The following is an 18528-nucleotide window of genomic DNA, read 5'->3' as shown; positions in this document are numbered from 1 at the left end:
CCATTACGTGAGTGAGAGAAAATATTGGCGCTTGATTCTTTTGCTTTTTTTGGCTTTAACATTCCGCACAATGTGTTGTCAGTGTCTGCATTCAGTGCAACAGACAGTGTAGTTATCTAGCTGAAAGAATTCCCGGAACTCTTTTCTGATGAGTTAGTCAAAGCTCAAAAGGTATTTGCACATATTATGCTGAAAGACAATGCTCAGCCGAAATTTTGTCAGGCCAGACCTGTACCCATTGCATTACGGGACAAAGTTGCGGCTGAACTTACAAAATTGCAAGATAGCGGAATTATTGCGCTCATATCAGCTGGTCAGTGGGCAAGTCCACTGGTTTTTCTCCCCAGATCTGCAGGTCGCATTTACCTCTGTGTTGACTTTAAGTCTACAGTCAACCCTCAAACTGTGATTGATACTTATCCATTGCCAGGCCCGGAGGATCTCGTGGACAGATTAGGTGCTGGACGTTACTCTTCAAAAATTGATTTGCGCGACGCGTATCTACAAATACCACTCAATGAAGACTCTCAAAAAGTGTGTGTGGTAAATACTCATTTGGGATTGTTTAAATATTTGCGTCTGCCTTTTGGCAGTGCTTCCGCACCCTCCATTTTACAACGGTATTTGGAATAGCTAACTGCTCAAGTGCCAAACTGTTCAAAGTATTTGGACGATATTGTAGTAGCAGATCGTACACCTGAAGAACGTATTGCAAATTTACGTGCTTTGTTTGTTAGTTGATGAAGGACTAAAGTGTGAGTGACTTTTTAAACGTGAGTTACAGTATTTTGGTCATGTCATAAACAGTCAAGGTGTACACTGTCTTTGGTCGCATTTTTTATCCATACGAGATTTGCCAGTTCCTCACAATGTCACAGCATTGCAGTCAGTTTTAGGGAAAATGAACAATTATATTCCGTTTGTGCTGAATGCTGCGCAAATAGCGGCTCCTTTGCATCGTTTGTTCTCAATAATGTCCCCTTTGTTCAGACAGATGAGTCCTAAGTGTCTAAAAGATGCATTGCTCAGTTACGTCACTTTGATTCTGACAAATCAGTGGTGCTGCAAGTTGACGCTTGTTCTTGCGGAATCGACGCAGTTATTTCACACAGAATTGGTGATAAACAGAAACCTATAGCTTTGGCATCAAAAGTGTTGTCCAAAGCTCAGTATAACTATTCACAGCCGGCCGGTGCGGCTGTGCGGTTCTAGGCGCTTCAGTCTGGAACCGCGTGACCGCTACGATCGCATGTTCGAATCCTGCCTCGGGCATGGATGTGTGTGATGTCCTTAGGTTAGTTAGGTTTAAGTAGTTCTAAGTTCTAGGGGACTGATGACCTCAGATGTTAAGTCCCATAGTGCTCAGAGCCATCTGAACCATTTGAACTATTCACAAATAGAGGAAGAGGTTTTGGCTATTGTGTATAGTGTCTCCAAATTCCACCGCTATTTGTATGGCAGAAAATTCTACTTAATAACGGATCACAAGCCTTTGCAGTCCTTTTTTCATCCGACGAAACCGGTTCCTATACAAGCTGCCCAAAAATTGCAAATATGGGATTTGTTGTTGTCTCAATACCAGTGCGAGATTGTGTGTCGTCATAGAGTTCAACATGGTGATGCGGTCGCGCTTTCGCGTCTTCATATTGGCCCTCATTTGGATTTTCGATTTCTTTTGCAGTGATCAGCGTGAACATTATGACCATATATACCTGCTAGCTTGTATGTCCACTTCTGGCGCAGATAACAGCGGTGACGCGTCGTGGCATGGAAACAATGAGGCCTTCGTAGCTTGGTAGGTCGCTGGACGTAGTTGACATGACACCTCCACACATAAGTCACCTAATTCACTTAAATTGCTGGAAGGGGGTCCACGATCTCTGATATCACGTTCGATCTCATTCGAGATATGTTCGTTTGGGGTCAGATCTGTCGAGATGGCGAGCTAGCACATGAACTGAGACTCACCTAGAAGGACTCCATCACAGTCCTGGCCTAGCAATATGGCGCATTATCTTGTTGAAAAATGACACACCCGTCGGGGAACACGATCGTCATGAAGGGGTGTACGGTACTCCTTGCCCGTCATGATGCCTTATACGTCTTCCACTGGACCTATTGATGACCATCAGAATGTTTCCAAGAGCATAATGGAGCCGTCGCCAGGTTGTCTCTGTCCCACAGTACAGGTGAACTGTTCCGTTGGAAGATGGCGGCTTCGTGTTCTCCCATCGTCATAATGAAGAAGATATGGGGATTCATCAGACCATGCAACGCTGTGCCATTAGGCCAACGTCCAGTGCCGATGGTCACATTCCAGTCGTAGTTGCCGATATTTTGTTGTTAACATTCGTAGGTGCATGGGTCGTCGGCTGCGAATGTCCTTCGTTAAGAGTGTCTGTTCACACAAACTTGTACTCTGCCCAGCACTAACATCAGTTCCGCACAGTTCGCCGCCTGTCCTATTTTACCAGTCTGCCCAGCCCTCGACGTCCGAAACTGGTGCTGAGGGGTGGCTGCCAAACTCCAGGACGCCTGTATGTCGTTTCACCTTGTTTTCGCCACGTATCGAAGCACTCCTTGAACACCCGGCAAGTATTGTGGTTTCCGAAATGCTGGTGGCGAGTTTCCAGGCCATCAGAATCTGCTCTCTGTCAGACACAGGTTTATCGCACGCCTTGGCATTCTACACAAGGACAGAAAGCTCACCAATACTACAGGCAACATGTGTGTGTCTGACTAGCAGACATTCCTCGCCAGGTGACGCTGTTATCACGTGGAGAGGTTTATATCGACAGTCGATCGGTGGTCATAATGTTTTGGCTGATCAGTATAGGACCCTCTATACTGCTCGGTTTATTTTATGACTAAATGCCTTTGTTCGCTTAATTTAGGCGTGGTCCAATGTACTCTATGGCGCTGTTGTAGTGTAGTGGCACTAGACTATCGTATGCGCCTTCTTTGCGCGGCAGCAGAGGGTAATGCACGAGCAGCAAGAAGACGGTATATGGAAATGTCTCCAGTCAAAACGGTACAAACCATCTGACTATTACAGCTGTGGACAGGAGTTTCAGGTAGTGTGGCGTTCATGACGCATCACGGTTAGGTCGGTCTCAACTGAATGACATTAGTGTTAGAATATCCAGAACATCCTGGAAACTCCGCTGCGCCGGCCCCAAATCCGGAGCCTCACCATGCAAGAGGTGAGGAAGGAGGAGGCGGATGAGTAACACCCCATTAGAAAACCAAGGTTCACCTTGCCTGGGTGATAGTACCTTGTAGTGGCTCCTTACTAGGACTACAGTGAAGACCTCAACGGTAGTGAAGGCGGAGGGGATAGTTCTCGGTACGGCGGAACTAGCGGAAGAGGCAACGAAAGGAAAAAGAAATCCACTTGGCATCTGTCTTGAAACAAGCGGCAGAGTGGCCAGCGTCTGCCCACCAGTGGTGCGGCTGATAACTGTTCCTCAGAGCTAACAACCTGGAGTAGTAGAATCCTTAGGGCACTTACTCCCCTAACCCAACAAACAATCAGTAATGGATACGGACCTTGTAAGAGATTTTACACCAGCGAGTAACCAGTATATAATTTCTAAGGAAATTAAAAGTAGGCATTCGGAATCTGGGGCCTACAGCGATGTGCGAAGAACGAGTTGGAGGATCCTCAAACCTGCCTTAAGCAAGCAAAAAATAAAATCAAAAACAAAATGTAAACTATTTGGCAACTTTCAACGCAAACTCACTTTTTAAAACAGAAAAATTTAAAACATTAATAAATTTCATAAAACAGAAAAATATAATGATAACAGCACTCCAAGAAACAATGTGTACTGATGGACAATCATTTGATTCAGAAGGATTCAGAATCTTCAAACGGAAGCCCGGAAAGAGAGTTACAAAGGATGAACCCCAATTTGGAAAAGGATTCATTGTAAACCAAAATATATTAAACTCGATAGAATAATTTAAATCTATGAGTCAAAGACTTTCAACATTAACCTTCAAGTCAGTAAACAAACTCTATACCATTGTAAATACACATGCACCAACAAATGACAAAAAAAACACAAAAACAACAAACAATTTTTTTGGCAGGTACTGTCAAACACCGTAGTTCAGAATTCATCCAAAAACACAGTAATATTGCTGAGAGACTTTAATGCTGTAATCGGCAAAGAGCGTCATCACCGATCCATAGCAGGCAAATTCCCTGCATATAAAAGAACCATTGCAAATGGAGAAAGACCTCCCTAGGAAACAAACTACATGGGTAACACCGAATCCAGTCCTTGGGGAGAAACAACTTGACCCTGAAGCTGGAAGAAGACACTACATCAGAGATACTCATTTTAAAGTTTGCTAAGAGTGCAGGTTTCAAAATTAGGTCAGTATATAAAAGAAAGTGCCAGTATCTACCTAAAAAGTTTAACACTCAGAAATTAACTAAGGATGATAATTTCAGAACACTTTTGGAAAAGAGAACACCTTAAACATGGTAACAACTTCAAGAAGACACAATACAGACAGCAGAAGAAAACCATCTCCTCACCAAAAAGTGGAAACATGCCTGGTGGAATCATAAGTGTGACGCACTATTCCTGACAAGACAACGAGCTTGGAACATATGGAATGCAAATCAAAATGATAAAAATAGTAACTCCCTGAAAGAAGCCCAGAAGCAAGCATCAAAAGGCCTTAAAAATATCAAAGTACACTACATGAAAGACCAGCTAGCATCAATAGACTCCAACTTCAAACAGAACAATGCTAGGGAGTTTTACAAAACTTTGTAAAGTAGCTTAAAGAAATACACTCCACCTAGTCTATTTTTTACGGTCCAAAAAAAACGCAAAAAACTGCATATAATAGCACAGAGAGCTGTAGAATACTTGCCGAATACTTTGAAGAAGTACACAACTGTGATCCACCGAAAGAAAATTTTTAATTTCGATACTGTAAACCCAACACCACCGGTCTCAAAGCCGCCAGCTACAGAAGAAATAAAAGAAATCATAAAAGACCTTAAAATAATAAAGCACCTGGAGAGGGTAATATATTTGCTGAACTATGGAAGTACTCTAGTGACAAGATGGTAAAACGTCTATCAGAAATACTCAAAGAAATCCGGACAAAACACAGCTTACCACCAGAAAGGTCATTTGCACTAATACATCCACTACACAGAAATGGGAAGAAAACAGACCCTAGCAATCATAGGGGAATCTCCCTCTTACCAGTGACCTATAAGACTGTATCTAAGGCGCTTTTAGAAAGAGCAGAAGAAATATTTGACAAACAACTAGGAGAGTATCAGGCTGGATTTAGGAAGGGAAGGTCATGTGCAGAACAAATATTAAACTTAAAGAGCAGAACAGAAATAAGGAAAATCAGGAACTTAAAAATACGTAATTACTTTTGTGGATTTTAAAAAAGCCTATTATTCAATTGACAGAAATACATTGCTTGATGTCTTAAAAGAATTGGGACTCGATACTAAAACAACTGAAATAATTAAAGCAACTTTGTCAAATACAAAATCGAAAGTAAAATTTAGGGGAGAGCTCTCAAAGTCGTTTGAAATAAAATCAGGTGTACGACAGGGAGATGGTTTGTCGCGTCTGCTTTTCAAAAGTGTATTACAGAAGGTCCCCCCCATGAACCATGGACCTTGCCGTTGGTGGGGAGGCTTGCGTGCCTCAGCGATACAGATGGCCGTACCGTAGGTGCAACCACAACTGAGGGGTATCTGTTGAGAGGCCAGACAAACATGTGGTTCCTGAAGAGGGGCAGCAGCCTTTTCAGTAGTTGCAGGGGCAACAGTCTGGATGATTGACTGATCTGGCCTTGTAACATTAACCAAAACGGCCTTGCTGTGCTGGTACTGCGAACGGCTGAAAGCAAGGGGAAACTACAGCCGTAATTTTTCCCGAGGACATGCAGCTCTACTGTATGATTAAATGATGATGGCGTCCTCTTGGGTAAAATATTCCGGAGGTAAAATAGTCCCCCATTCGGATCTCCGGGCGGGGACCACTCAAGAGGACGTCGTTATCAGGAGAAAGAAAACTGGCGTTCTACGGATCGGAGCGTGGAATGTCAGATCACTTAATCGGGCAGGTAGGTTAGAAAATTTGAAAAGGGAAATGGATAGGTTAAAGTTAGATATAGTGGGAATTAGTGAAGTTCGGTGGCAGGAGGAACAAGACTTTTGGTCAGGTGATTACAGGGTTATAAATACAAAATCAAATAGGGGTAATGCAGGAGTAGGTTTAATAATGAATAAAAAAATAGGAGTGCGGGTTAGCTACTACAAACAGCATAGTGAACGCATTATTGTGGCCAAGATAGACACAAAGCCCATGCCTACTACAGTAGTACAAGTTTATATGCCAACTATCTCTGCAGATGATGAAGAAATAGATGAAATGTATGACGAGATAAAAGAAATTATTCAGGTAGTGAAGGGAGACGAAAATTTAATAGTCATGGGTGACTGGAATTCGTCAGTAGGAAAAGGGAGAGAAGGAAACAAAGTAGGTGAATATGGATTGGGGGGAAGGAATGAAAGAGGAAGCCGCCTTGTAGAATTTTGCACAGAGCATAACTTAATCATAGCTAACACTTGGTTCAAGAATCATGAAAGGAGGCTGTATACATGGAAGAAGCCAGGAGATACTGACAGGTTTCAGATAGATTATATAATGGTAAGACAGAGATTTAGGAACCAGGTTTTAAATTGTAAGACATTTCCTGGGGCAGATGTGGATTCTGACCACAATCTATTGGTTATGAACTGCAGATTGAAACTGAAGAAACTGCAAAAAGGTGGGAATTTAAGGAGATGGGACCTGGATAAACTGAAAGAACCAGAGGTTGTAGAGAGTTTCAGGGAGAGCATAAGGGGACAATTGACAGGAATGGGGGATAGAAATACAGTAGAAGAAGAATGGGTAGCTCTGAGGGATGAAGTGGTGAAGGCAGCAGACGATCAAGTAGGTAAAAAGACGAGGGCTAATAGAAATCCTTGGGTAACAGAAGAAATATTGAATTTAATTGATGAAAGGAGAAAATATAAAAATGCAGTAAATGAAGCAGGCAAAAAGGAATACAAACGTCTCAAAAATGAAATCGACAGGAAGTGCAAAATGGCTAAGCAGGAATGGCTAGAGGACAAATGTAAGGATGTAGAGGCTTGTCTCACTAGGGGTAAGATAGATACTGCCTACAGGAAAATTAAAGAGACCTTTGGAGAGAAGAGAACCACTTGTATGAATATCAAGAGCTCAGATGGAAACCCAGTTCTAAGCAAAGAAGGGAAGGCAGAAAGGTGGAAGGAGTATATAGAGGGTTTATACAAGGGAGATGTACTCGAGGACAATATTATGGAAATGGAAGAGGATGTAGATGAAGACGAAATGGGAGATAAGATACTGCGTGAAGAGTTTGACAGAGCACTGAAAGACCTGAGTCGAAACAAGGCCCCGGGAGTAGACAACATTCCACTAGAACTACTGATGGCCTCGGGAGAGCCAGTCATGACAAAACTCTACCATCTAGTGAGCACGATGTATGAGACAGGTGAAATACCCTCAGACTTCAAGAAGAATATAATAATTCCAATCCCAAAGAAAGCAGGTGTTGACAGATGTGAAAATTACCGAACTATCAGTTTAATAAGTCACAGCTGCAAAATACTTACGCGAATTCTTTACAGACGAATGGAAAAACTGATAGAAGCCGATCTCGGGGAAGATCAGTTTGGATTCCGTAGAAATGTTGGAACACGTGAGGGAATACTGACCCTACGACTTATCTTAGAAGAAAGATTAAGAAAAGGCAAACCTACGTTTCTAGCATTTGTAGACTTAGAGAAAGCTTTTGACAATGTTGACTGGAATACTCTCTTTCAAATTCTGAAGGTGGCAGGGGTAAAATACAGGGAGCGAAAGGCTATTTACAATTTGTACAGAAACCAGATGGCAGTTATAAGAGTCGAGGGGCATGAAAGGGAAGCAGTGGTTGGGAAAGGAGTGAGACAGGGTTGTAGCCTCTCCCCGATGTTATTCAATCTGTATATTGAGCAAGCAGTAAAGGAAACAAAAGAAAAATTCGGAGTAGGTATTAAAATTCATGGAGAATAAGTAAAAACTTTGAGGTTCGCCGATGACATTGTAATTCTGTCACAGACAGCAAAGGACTTGGAAGAGCAGTTGAACGGAATGGACAATGTCTTGAAAGGAGGATATAAGATGAACATCAACAAAATCAAAACGAGGATAATGGAATGTAGTCAAATTAAGTCGGGTGATGCTGAGGGAATTAGATTAGGAAATGAGACACTTAAAGTAGTAAAGGAGTTTTGCTATTTAGGGAGTAAAATAACTGATGATGGTCGAAGTAGAGAGGATATAAAATGTAGACTGGCAATGGCAAGGAAAGCGTTTCTCAAGAAGAGAAATTTGTTAACATCGAGTATAGATTTAGGTGTCAGGAAGTCGTTTCTGAAAGTATTTGTATGGAGTGTAGCCATGTATGGAAGTGAGACATGGACGATAACTAGTTTGGACAAGAAGAGAATAGAAGCTTTCGAAATGTGGTGCTACAGAAGAATGCTGAAGATAAGGTGGGTAGATCACGTAACTAATGAGGAGGTATTGAATAGGATTGGGGAGAAGAGAAGTTTGTGGCACAACTTGACTAAAAGAAGGGATCGGTTGGTAGGACATGTTTTGAGGCATCAAGGGATCACAAATTTAGCATTGGAGGGCAGCGTGGAGGGTAAAAATCGTAGAGGGAGACCAAGAGATCAATACACTAAGCAGATTCAGAAGGATGTAGGTTGCAGTAGGTACTGGGAGATGAAGAAGCTTGCACAGGATAGAGTAGCATGGAGAGCTGCATCAAACCAGTCTCAGGACTGAAGACCACAACAACAACAACATTACAGAAGGTAGTTCGTGAATGGAGGAAAGCCATCAGTACTAAAGTGATTCAACTACGAAGAAATCCAAACAAGGTTACTGTCGACTATTTAGCCTTGGTAGAAGACATGGTATTGATTACAGATTTGCTAGATAAATCCCAAGGACAAATAAGAGAACTGCAAAAACAAGCAGCCAAAGTAGGATTACAAATATCCTTTAAAAAAACAAAGTTAATGGCAAATACCTGTGATGCTCCTCAAAATATAGCAGTTGACAACAATACAATACACAAAACAGATTCCTTTAAATACCTAGAGAGTGGATTACATACAACGCAAAAGAAAAGACAGCTATAGAAACTAAAGTGTGCAAAATGGAAAGAGTGTTTCATGTGACCAAAAATGTTTATAACAAAAAAATCCTTGCCCTGGAACACGAAATTAAGACACTGCCAAACAGTGGCCAGACCTGAAGTGCTGTATGCGGTAGAAACAAACTAACAAGAAATGGAGACCTTGAGATACTAGAGAAGATCGGAAGAAGAATTTTAAGGAAAATACTGGGAGGTAAAAGAAACGATAATGCTGAATACAGGTTAAGACCAAACAGTGAGCTATACTTGAAAACTGAGAAACTAACTGATGTAATGAGGAAGACAAGACTACAGTTTTTTCGGCATATATTCAGAATGTAAACAACAGACTAACCAAGCGGATATTCAAATTACTCAATAGCTACAAATCCAAGCCCGTATGGTTCATAGAGACTGTAAAGGACATGGAAAACGCTAGAATTACAATAGACACAATAGAAAACAGAACACATTTCAGAAAGGCAGTTAAAAAGGCAAAATTTCAAGAGAGAAAGAAACAAACTAGACGAAAGTGGACTCAAGAAGAAAGGGAACAACACTCTAAAAGGATGAAGGAAATTTGGAAACAAAAGAAATCTAATACAATGAAGAGCAACCAAAGTTGATTGATCATACCCTCCAAATGGGTTATTCGAAAGAAGAAGAAGAACATCCTGGAAATGGTAGATGAAGATCAGTCCATAAGATCATGCCGTGTTAAGTGTCAATGTAGGGGGTCCTCAAGAATCTGAATGTCGCCTGCTTCGTGGACACCAATGGCACCCACTTCCCTTGCAGTAGGTACATCAGCTGACACCTAGGGAGTAGCCTTGAAGTCAGAAATTGTCAGTGGTTACTCGACCGCCGTGCTGTTGATCCTCTGTCCGTCCGTCGGGTATTGTTTACGGATGAGAGCCTCTTCACCTGTGGGTGTATCGTGAACGCTCATAACGCGCAAGAGTTGGCGTGTAAGAATCCTCTCGTAACTGTAACACGAGCACATCAACATTGTTTTACAGTTAACATCTTGTGTGGTACAGTGGACTATCAGATACGCGGACCGCATGTTATTCCACTGCGTCTAACTGGCAGAGTGTATCGACAAGTTTTGGAGCGTGAGTTGGTTGGTCTGCTCCATTATGCCACACTCGCTACACGAACCAGCTTACTGTCTATGCACGACTATGCCCCTGCACAACCCAATCTGAAGGAAGAGAGTATCTCAACGTGGCTTATCCCTACAAGTGGATAAGTTGTGCAGGACCAGTTGCTTGGCACGCCAGATCTCTAAATCTTGATCTCTAGAATTCTACCTCGGAGGCCGTTCAAGGAGTTCGTGTATGCTGTTGCAAATGAAAATGTAGCATAACTGCAGCAGCGAACTCAAAGTGGCTGCGCAACTGTGCAGAAAGAGCCTGCAACATTAAGAGAGCAGTAAGACGGCACTGTTTCGTCTACATGCACATCATTTTGAACATGTTCTGCGACGGATGTTCAGTACTTAGTTGTGTTGAATTTATTTAACATTTTACGCTTATTTTGATGCATACGTTACACCCACAAAGTTTGTACAGTTACTTTTGAATCATCCCGTATACAGTGGTAGAAGTGGGAACTGTAGAAAGTAAAAGTTGTAGAGGAAGAGGGAGATTCGAATACATGCAACAAGTAACTGAGGACCTGGGTAACAATCGCCTCGACAAAATGTGAGAGATCACATCACATTGTAAAACACCTGACAGTTGGCAAATAGATACTGTTTTTAATTACCGAGCGAGGTGGCGCAATGGTTAGCATACTGGACTCGCATTCGGGAGGACGATGGTTCAATCCCGTCTCCAGCCATCCTGATTTAGGTTTTCCGTGATTTCCCTAAATCGTTTCAGGCAAATGCCGGGATGGTTCCTTTGAAAAGACACGGCCGATTTCCTTCCCAATCCTTCCCTAAACCGAGCTTGCGCTCCGTCTCTAACGACCTCGTTGTCGACGGGACGTTAAACACTAACAACCACCACCACCACCCCTGTTTTTAATTACTTATACACATAATAAAAAATCACATCACACACACACACACACACATACATTTACATATATGAAAAAGAATGTCTATTTGCCACTTTCCTGGTGTTTCACAATAAAACAGGGTCTATCTGCCACTTGTCTGGTGTTGTAGAATGTAATATATATATAAATAAATACATAAATAAAAACTCAATTCACCTTCTCTCACACTCTAAAACACCAGACAAGTGGCAAATAGACCCTCATTTTAATTGTGAACGTTAGAGGATGGAGCCGAGTTGTTTCCCTTATATTCACAGCCGACTTTTTGATGTGCTGCGAGTTCTGTCTTTACGTGTACTCGCTGTGTGGACTCCAACCAGATTGTGAAGTACTGTTAGTCACACGTCGCTGTTTAAAACTGAGTTCCAGAGTTCCATTCCCGACAGGCAGTATGCCCTTTGACGTCGTTTAGTTTTTCAGAGCCCACGCCGATATTCCGTGAACGCAAATGCTCTCGGCGTGTCCTACCGGCTATGGTGGATGCGATAGCTGGCGAGAACTAACTAGCCTTGGCGCCGAAAGGTGAGCCTCCTTTAAAATGAAATGCCAGTCCCTGATTTTTGACTCTTCTATTCCTCAGTAGCTGTCGCTTAATTAGGCTCTCCGAAAAATTTGGCTTTTGCGGCAGGTACTAGTTTCCTGGTATTTCATTTCATGATTACACCGCCGGAAAAAAATGCATCACCCTTTGGGTCTAACTCATGGTACTGGCAGGTGAGGTGACTTGTAGTTCACCTATACTGAGGATATTCAGCCCAGTTGCCAATCGTGTAGTTATTGCCACAGCACTTTTCCGGACAACATTATCCCACTTTCAAGTGCTAGAAACAAGGAAACCAGATAAAACAATCCTCTTCGTACAGACGTAAAAGGATATCGGATGTCCTGAGTTATAACCTGCCTTCAAAATTTTATGCTATTAGGCCTCGTCACGACTTGAAAACAAGCTGGACACTTGTATTGTCAACTCAAAACATAAAACATCAAAACCCGGGGCATCCACTTATCGAGATACAGTTGCAAACTGAAAACAGCTCCCGTCACCTACCAATGATGAAACCTGATTCTCAGCACCACCGATACTTTTGTCATTAAATCTTTGAGAAATGCCCGTCTGGTCCTAGCACATTCTGACTTAAAACTACATCTACGCTGCAATCTCAACGGAAATGGCATCCTGTGTCACAAGGTAAAAGGTGTTAGTGGCTGCTTGTTAAGGAGAATATCGTTAAAGTGTGCCCAGAAATGCCTGTTAGACACTTCCGTCCCATCATTTAAAACGCCGACGTCCTACTCTTTCAGGGTACAATAAATCTCTACCTCCTGCAACCAACCCTTTTGTTCAACGTACAACGCCCTCACGCTTTCCGTTATTTTGCCCAACTAATGCTGCTCATTCTTAAGACGCTTTGCTATAGCTGGCGAGCCGTTCTCTCTGTTATTAAGATCTTTAAATCTAACTTTAAATTTCTGTCCCTTTTTCCCCCACATATCTCACTTTACAGCCTTGACAATTTACTTCATCCAGTTCTCATTTGTGTCGATCTTATGCCTTAGCCTCTGTCCTAATTTGTTGTCCATTTTGAAAGCAATTCTGACGCCTTTCTTGGTAAACAGCCTCGCTAATTTATATGAGATGGTCCCCGAATACACGGCATGACACTATGTTTGTCTGGATTTTTATCATTTGGCTGGTTACCATGCCTAACGACTACATCAAACTGATCTATTAAACCCGCGTTCAAACCATTTGCACCGCTATTTCTCAAAGGGTTTTTAGTTCCTCATTCATTTTTGCAGACTTGGAGGTGTGGAATTAGTCATGTGCACCACATTTTTGAGAAATGCTAATTCATGTTTTTTGGGGGTGGCATGATGTCTTATCAATAACCACCCCTGTGAACATGGGTTTCCTAAAAATTGCTATCTCTAGCTTGTTATTCGTATTCTCAGTTCTCAGATACAGAAAAATTAACATTCCATGTTGCTCATTCTCTACTGTAAAAAGTATGTCCTTACGCTTCTTACTGAAATCGATTACCAACTCAATTATTTCTTCCTCGGGCCCCTGATACACTATGAAAACAGCAACAATATACCCTCCCTACATTTGTGTTTTGTCACTGTACCTAGCACTTGCCTTCAAAAGATTACTTATTCAAGAAGATGTCTGTCGTCTGCCCTGCTAATGCTTATCCCATTGCTAAACCTTTATCCCATACATAAAACTTACCATTAAATTTAAGATAGTTGAACGATAAAACAAACTTCAGTAACCTCACAAACTCATCGATCTCCCCATCACATACATTACCATGCTCGAGTAAGTTATTTACTATAACGTGTATCGTTTCCTCCACTGGCACAAATTAGCTGCAGGTAATGGGACCAATCTTGCACCGTCATAAAAGTTGCTTTCTTATGTCAATTGTGCTGCCTCTTTACTATCTTTAAACGAAAAGGTTTCATTGTAAGTATACCATTTCCAAAGCATCGCACTTGATCGTTTGATTAATGTTGCTGCAGGTCCTTTTCTCCCAGTCACTACGTGCTGTAACGGTTCCCCGTCTTTATCGGATTCATTACTATAAAGCTATTACTTTTTTGGTAAACAAAAACTGAGTTTGTTTTAGACGTTTCTTCAGTCCCGCTTGAAATCTACCAGTAAAGTCATGTTTAGCTTCTACTGTTGAATTTTCTACGACGACACTTTACTTTATCCACGTAATCATCTTTTTTCATAATAATGGCTGTGTTCCGCTAGTCCCCCTTTCAGCACCGACGTATCAAATTCTTCCAACTTCATATTTACCTGTTATAATACTTTCGATTCTCTGCTCTCCTTCGCAACTAATAATTCCTTTTGAATTATTTGATTTGTCTGATATGTAAAGTTACACTGTTCCTCCCTCGACATTTTTAAACTGTCGACAATAGTTTTGATTTCCGCCACTACCTTATGGATGTTTTTCATCGTTGCTGCGATGGAACATTATTTATTAAACCTTAATGTAGACGAGCCATTTTCTCATTGGAGAACTCTATGTAAGTCCAGTTTTTAACCCTTGGATAAAGTGTTTTATTATTCACTCACAGGCATCTGCTCCATTTATAACGTAACCTCTCATTCTTAACAAATCTAGCGAATTGTTACCATGCATCTTAACTATCGCCTCTTACATAATTCGTCAAATTGTATCCCCGACAGTGCATCGAACAGTCGTAAATGTACCTTGTACGACTCCTCGCCTAATATGACAACTGGGCTGAATATCGTCAATATTGCTTGAATAACAGTTGGTTCAAATGGCTCTGAGCACTATGGGACTTAACATCTGCGGTGATCAGTCCCCTAGAACTTAGAACTACTTAAACCTAAGTAACCTAAGGACATCACACACATCCATGCCCGAGGCAGGATTCGAACCTGCGACCGTAGCAGTCGCGCGGTTCCGGACTGAGCGCCTGAACCGCTAGACCACCGCGGCCGGCCGAATAACAGTTGTATGGTGGCTTCACATATGGTAAGTCACCATTATGTGAGAGTGATAACAAATGAAATACATGTAAAACACATGTGACGCCAAAGGGTGCCGAAACAGTCCCATCAGTACACCGTGAATCCCCCTCTAAAGGCAACACAAGCGTGTATTATCCCATGCAAACTACCGTAAAAGTGCCGAATGGAACTGTACGACAGATTTTTTGCCAAGAATCTGGAATACGTCAGGGGTTCTTGCAAGTCTTGGAGGATGTATAAATTCCCGCTTCATGGTGTTCCACAGGTGTTCAGTTGGTGAGATACCTGATAATCTTGCTGGCCAGGGCCGTTGTTCTACAACAAAAGGAGTACATTTCGCCGAAGCTGTCGAAGAAATTGCCGTAGCACGGGAAATGCCTGTGGATTTTAGCGGGCACTGGTTATTTTACCCTGCAGAAGCACCACATCTGACCGCCAGTTGTACTGATGACGCTCCACGTTATGAAGCTTGGAATGGTATCTGCACTACTGAATAGGTAGCTCACAAGGTCCAAGCCATACTTGTGTACACCCACCGCTCGCATACACAGAACATACTCTCATTACGCAGGACCACAGAGCGTCGTTCCACACTCCAGTTTTGACGACACCAGAGCAGCCATGTTTGGCGGTGTTGTGGTGCCAGTGGTATCCTCATAAGAGACACACGTAATGTTAATCTTGCTGCAAGATCGCAGTGGTCCCTGATGACGTAGCAGGTGCTACATGACCCGCATTTGTTGCCCGGGTGGAAACCCTCACTTAAAAGAAAACCAGACGGATCCTTGGGTTCCACGGAATATATGAGGACTGTTTTTTTTTTTCAACCTCCCGAAATAGAAACCACAGTGAAAGTAAAGAAAGTCTTAGTTGCAATATTTAGCTACATAATCGCCACTCCAACACCAACTTCGCAGTATCCAGCCGAAATTTTCGCTAATTCTTTGTGTGTGTGTGTGTGTGTGTCAAAATGCTGCCCGCATTCTCGGCGGTTCGTGTGAGCAGAGACGAAAATGAGAGGTAGGGAAGTCGGGGCTGTATGGTGCGAATTCGAAAACCTCTCATTGAAAACACCGCGGGAGCATCTTCGCTGCACCTCCAGTAGGCTGCAGAACTGTCACGAAGAAAGAAACACATGGCAATCACACTGTGTGGTCTGCATGCGGTCAGGCGAAACACCTCAGCGGGCACTTCACACCTGGCAGTATACAAGAATTGCTATAGTCCTCTTTACGTGTTCACTGTGCGTCCAGAACTGAGAAATGGAATGCGATGCGACAGACGGGAATACTTGGGACACTGCACAACACAACTGCGCAGAGCTGCTCTGGATTTTCGCTGTAGCTTTATTTTCGCGAGCGTTTTGAGACAGAGAAGAAATAGCTCCCATAGAAAACCGAGGCACACTTTCTACTTCCACATATCGAGCCATCAACATCCTTCATAAAGGAGTTCGGCGATACAGACATTTGTCTTTAGATCTCGAATTCTTTCAGGCGACAGGACCCTCATCTAAGAATTACATGTTCCGACAAACACTCCGAGCGTCAAATCGTGCGGGCGATGCAGTCAAAACCAAGGAAGCCTGAGAAAGAGGTAACTCATGTCCAAGTGGCTCTACTGAATTTTGGTCCTTGCAATAAAGATAAAATGACTTCTTCGTAATATCAAAGAAGATCTGTGACTCCGAATTCTGGGTGTGTACCGCATTTCATGTGAATGTGGTACCAGCTATCACCGAGGACTGCCGCGGACATAGTAGTAAATTAAAGTACGAGGAAATCAGTATCGTGGTCTGTGTGCCAACTTTCTGGGTCACCGTAATTAAGGAGTCTGTCAAAATGTCATGAAAATCTAATAAACAGGGGCGGAGGTTTCATTCTAAGCAAGTCTTAGCGCCTGGCACCCAATTTATTATGACCTCGCTGCCATCACATCAACCGGGGAAGGGAAACGTTAACGGCCCCTGTGTATCAGGGAATATCAGTACCGCCTGTGAAAACAAAAGAGTATCTAAGGGCATAGTGAACGCCAGGAGTCGAACTCAGCTATAAACAGCGACGCGCGAGCACCACTAGTTTACAGTCCGGCTTGAGCCCAGGCACCGAGGACACGTAACAGCGAAATTCGCGTGACATATAGTAATCAAATGTATTGGTCATCAAAATATTCTGCATGTAATGGAGACAGGAACTCGACTGTCTACCAGAAGGCACACAATTAATTTTAGAATTTGCTGTTAGGTACAGTATGTTCATGGAAACGTAATCTACCACCTACATAATACGGTATCAAGCAAGTGGACAAAGTTCAAAACCATCGTACAGTATGTGTTGGATGAGTATGTGCCAAGCAAGATCGTAAGAGGTGGAAAAGACCCACCGTGGTACAATAACCGAGTTAGAAAACTATTGCGGAAGCCAAGGGAACTTCACAGCAAACAGAAACATAGCCAAAGCCTTGCGGACAAACAAAAATTACGCGAAGTGAAATGTAGTGTGAGGAGGGCTATGCGAGAGGCGTTCAATGAATTCGAAAGTAAAGTTCTATGTACTGATTTGGCACAAAACCCTAAGAAATTTTGGTCTGATGTCAAAGTGGTAGGTGGATCAAAACAAAATGTCCAGACACTCTATGAACAAAATGGTACTGAAACAGAGGATGACAGACTAAAGGCTGAAATACTAAATGTCTTTTTCCAAAGCTGTTTCACAGAGGAAGACTGCACTGTAATTCCTTCTCTAGATTGTCGCACAGATGACAAAATCGTAGATATCGAAATAGACGACAGAGGGATAGAGAAACAATTAAAATCGCTCAAAAGAGGATAGGCCGCTGGACCTGATGGGATACCAGTTCGATTTTACACCAAGTACGCGAAGGAACTTGCCCCCATTCTTGCAGCGGTGTACCGTAGGTCTCTAGAAGAGCGTAGCGTTCCAAAGGATTGGAAAAGGGCACAGGTCATCCCCGTTTTCAAGAAGGGACGTCGAACAGATGTGCAGAACTATAGACCTATATCTATAACGTCTCTCAGTTGTAGACTGTTGGAACACTTATTATGTTCGAGTATAATGACTTTTCTGGAGACTAGAAATCTACTCTTTAGGAATCCGCATGGGTTTCGAAAAAGACGATCGTGTGAAACCCAGCTCGCGCTATTCGTCCACGAGACTCAGAGGGCCATAGACACGGGTTCCCAGGTAGATGCCGTGTTTCTTGACTTCCGAAAGGCGTTCGATACAGTTCCCCACAGTCGTTTAATGAACAAAGTAAGACCATATGGACTATTAGACCAATTGTGTGATTGGATTGAAGAGTTCTAGATAACAGAACGCGGCATGGTATTCTCAATGGAGAGAAGTCTTCCGAAGTAAGAGTGATTTCAGGTGTGCCGCAGGGGAGTGTCGTAGGACCGTTGCTATTCACAATATACAGAAATGACCTTTTGGATGACATCGGAAGTTCACTGAAGCTTTTTGCGGGTGATGCTGTAGTATATCGAGAGGTTGTAACAATGGAAAATTGTACTGAAATGCAGGAGGATCTGCAGCGAATTGACGCATGGTGCAGGGAATGGCAATTGAATCTCAATGTACACACGTGTAATGTGCTGCGAATACATAGAAAGAAAGATCCCTTATCATTTAGCTAAAAAATAGTAG

The sequence above is a fragment of the Schistocerca nitens genome, chromosome 8, assembly GCF_023898315.1.
Source record: "Schistocerca nitens isolate TAMUIC-IGC-003100 chromosome 8, iqSchNite1.1, whole genome shotgun sequence".
Lineage (NCBI taxonomy): Eukaryota > Metazoa > Arthropoda > Insecta > Orthoptera > Acrididae > Schistocerca > Schistocerca nitens.
Note: the sequence above shows the minus strand (reverse complement) of the source record.